Source organism: Adiantum capillus-veneris, chromosome 14 (assembly GCF_014529385.1).
Source record: "Adiantum capillus-veneris isolate H3 chromosome 14, ASM1452938v2, whole genome shotgun sequence".
In the NCBI taxonomy this organism is placed as follows: Eukaryota; Viridiplantae; Streptophyta; class Polypodiopsida; order Polypodiales; family Pteridaceae; genus Adiantum; species Adiantum capillus-veneris.
The window spans coordinates 140,900,232-140,904,205 of NC_140944.1; the positions used below are offsets into that span (position 1 = coordinate 140,900,232).

The 3,974-nt window shown below is 46.9% G+C and overlaps 1 pseudogene; it reads left to right on the forward strand.

The window, feature by feature from the left end:
• The first annotated feature begins 1,650 nt into the window (after positions 1 to 1,650).
• Positions 1,651 to 2,585, forward strand: LOC147443256 (cysteine-rich repeat secretory protein 55-like; annotated as a pseudogene).
• The last annotated feature ends 1,389 nt before the right edge of the window (positions 2,586 to 3,974 follow it).

Sequence of the window (3,974 nt, forward strand, 5' to 3'; positions counted from 1 at the left end):
TTCCTACGACGTTAAATTAAACTCTCTTCTTCTCAAGTGTGTGTGCACGCCAATAAAAATAGGAGAAAAATGGTATAACTATTCTATCACCGAAGTGTGATAGATTGGTTATGCCATTTTCCTTATGAATAACATGTCTTGAGTTCAACTCCTGTTGACTAGATCTTTAAGGTCTCTTGGGATACTTTCCTACGATGTTAAAACTCTCTTCTTCTTCTTCTTTTATCTCTCTCTCTCTTTGTTTTATATATATCTCTCTCTTTCTCTCTTTTCCTCTCTCAATGTGTGTGCATTCTTTGATTATGCATGTGTGTGTGCAATTTTTTGGTTTATGCATGCTCTCTCTCTCTCTTTTCCTCTCTCAATGTGTGTGTGCTTTCTTTGATTATGCATGTGTGTGTGCCCATTTTTTGTTTATGCAAGCTCTCTCTCTTTTCCTCTCTCAATGTGTGTGTGCGCTCTTTGTGTATGCATGTGTGTGTGCGTTTTTTGTTTATGATTGTGCTCTCTCTCTCTCTCTCTCTCTCTCTCTCTCTCTCAAATACACAATGTGTGTGTGTGTGTGTGTGTGTGTGAAAGAGAGGGAGAGAGAAAGAGGGGAAGGGACCATGAGAGTGAGGAGAGGGAAGGAGCATACCTGGCTCTCCTTCGTCTCCTCGTGTGTGTGTGTGTGTGTGTGTGTGTGTGTGTGTGTGTGTGAGAGAGAGAGAGAGAGAGAGAGAGAAGGAGGGGAAGGGAACATGAGAGTGAGGAGAGGGAAGGAGCATACCTGGCTCTCCTTCCTCTCCTCGTGTGTGTGTGTGTGTGTGTGTGTGTGTGTGTGTGGAGAAGAAAGAGAGAGAGAGAGAGAGAGAGAGAGAGAGAGAGGGAGAGCGTTACCTTGCTTGCTTGAGCGTGCGTCGAAAACACAGATCTGAGATCTGAGTTTTCGGATGCCCTTGGTTATTTTTTTTAGCTCTGTCGGCATCACTATTATCGTCGCTATGACCGTCGCTATGTTACTCTTGACATAGCGACACTCATAGCGACGGTAATAGCGACGCCGGCAATTTTCATATTTCAGCGTCGCAGTATGAGCGTCGCTAATGTTAAGCATGGCTTGTAGTGCTATCTGTGGCAAAGCAAGCTTCGGTAACAGAAGGTGGGAAAATCAAAACATCAAAGGGCCACATCAATATTGTGGATATAAAGGAGCATTCAAGCATGCATGATACTTGACTCTTGATGCACTAAAAGAGCATGCACACTCAAAAATCAAAGATGGGGAGATCAAGGCAATAGTTGGTTCAATCGAAAAGGGGCGTGGGTCCATCATTCTCCTTAAACCACAAGGCAAGCATGAGATAACTTCCACACCGACTAGGAACTAAGTGAGAACTCAGTAATTATCTGTCGAAAACACCTCACTAGAAGGCTCACATGCCCACATAGGCTTATGCTTTACCATATGGGCTCTTCCCACTCGGTGTCAATCTTCACCTAATTTTTCTCTTATAAAGTTGCTTCCTGTCCCTTGTGGTCAAGAGGGAGACTAGAGGCAAGCCACTTGAAGATATCCATGGTGGCGTCGATAGGCCCACACCCAGTTGGAAAGAAAAATTAAAAGTATCGTGAGTAACACTTTCGCCATAAGGTATCGTATATAATTGCATGTTCCAAAGTGCAGCTGGAATTGGACATCAAACACTCGGAAATGTAAATGTCAACGGCACTTATCGCGGTCTGCGAATGCGAAGAGAAGTTGAGCGGGCCTGTACGCAGAGATTCGAGAGATCGTAGCTACTGGGCATGGAGCTCGTACAGCTGTCTCAACGGTGCAGCAGCTGCTGCATTGCGCTTTTACTCTCCTACTCCTCTTTCCTCAGCAATCGAAACCCACGACTGACCTCTACCGCGACTGCCTACGCAATGTGACCACCTCACTACTCAGCACCATGTTCACGCACAATTTGAATACCTTTCTGCGCAATTTCACTGCCCTCGCTTCGCTAGAAGGCAGCAGGTATGCCATCGCCACAGCAGGGAGCTCGGGGCCGGACATGGTGTACGCCGTCTTCCAGTGCAGAGGCGATGTCTCAACGCAATCATGCGGGGAGTGCCTGCAGAACGTCACTGCCCGCCTGCCGCAAGAGTGCCCTAAGGCGGTGGGAGCGCGTGTTCGCATGTACGGTTGCTTCCTGCGCTACGACAACTAGTCCTTCTTCGTGTTGGACACCACCTACCGTATCGGCTGGTGCAATACGGTCAACACCAGCGACGTTGTGACGCTGAGCACCATCGCTGATCTAATGGAGAATGTGACGAGCGAGGCTCCGAAGCAGGGAGGGTGGGCATCTGCGAGCGCGATCGGAATGTATGCGGCAGCGCAATGCTTGAGCTAGCTCAGTCCGGCGGACTTCTCGGAATGCCTGTCGAGCTCGTCCTACCGCGTCTGCAACTCGAAGCTGAGCGGCGCGCAGGTGCACTTGGCCAGCTACGACTTCCGCTATGAGGCTTACAACTTCCTGGAGGTCAAGCCCCTCTCAACAGCGCCTGAGTCTCCGTCGACCCTGAACGGCCGGCTGCTGCGGCCCCCTCCGCCCTAATTCGTCCGATCCATGAACCTCTCGCCCTTCCGCCAGCGCTGGTCAACCAGCGTCATTCCTCAGTTGCAGGTAAGTACGAATGTCAATTTCCCGCTGGTCCAAGGTCCAAGTGTTAGATGACTTTCTTCATTTTTGTTTTCCTTTACCATAAGCGCTTTTGAATCATATTAGGTATTCGAAAGAGCGAAATTTTACAGCGCCAGGGAGTTGAGATATTGAGAGGGCCGGTTACAACCATGTCTAGAGGTGGGATACACAAAACACTTGTGTTATCACAAAAATCTACGATACAAGCATCTATCAATGGTTGGAGACGGTACTTCTTTATCAGGAAACACAAATCTTGGGTTGAATTTGTTTCCATAGAAACTTTAAACTATATAGATTGCAAATCAAGGTCAAAAACTTATGAGAAACAATCACAAGGGCCTACCTACACGTGTGCGTGTGTGTGTGTGTGTGTGTGTGTGTGTGTGTGTGTGTGTGTGTGTGTGTGTGTGTGTGTGTGTGTGTGTGTGTGTGTGTGTGTGAGAGAGAGAGAGAGAGAGAGAGAGGTTATATTATCGTCCTCTGAGGTCCAATATGACCTATGGGACCAAAGTTACATGTGATGGAGTATGTGCGGGGTTGATGAGTGATTCTCGATGCTCCAAAATTGTGGTGATGAGAGTCGCAATGGAGAGCCCACACTATGGCTGGGAGAGGAAAGTGCATAGGTCTAAGTCATGGCTAAACATGTGAGGAAGCAAGTTCGGATGTGACCAAAAGTTGAGCACTCTAGTAGTGTGTGGTACTCAAACTCTCGAACTTGTAGTGAGCATAATGTGCACAATCATTTGACTCTTGTCCGTTGTCCCAATGCCATGTCTCGCATCGAAGGGAGTGGGAGCTAATTCGAATGGTTGCGATAGTGCGTATCGCTGACAAGGGGATAGGCTCAAGCATGTAAGCATGACTATGGTTTCCTCTTTCAATGAAGAACATGGTTTTGTAATTGGGGGCAATATGGGTGGTATAATGTATGAAGCGCGACCCACCGTATTCCTCTCAAGCCGTAATACATTGGCATTGTAGGCTTCATTCACTTGGGAGTCTATTGAAGCATCATATAGCAAGTGTATTGTGTCCCATCTCCCAAACCACTTATTTATGTCTTGTATCCATCCTATGCTCAAGATCTTGCTTTTATGTGCCTTTTGAACTTTTTTGCTTGCTTCCCATGCAATTGTAAGAAGTCGATGTGAGGGATTTGGATGCATCTTTATCATGTACTCCACAACCCTTTCCATGCCCATAACCTCCATTGGAAGACATTCTGACTCAAGAAGTAAGAGCTTATGTGGTGTTTGTGTCTTGACTTGGAGAAAGTTTGTAAAAAAATGCTTCTAG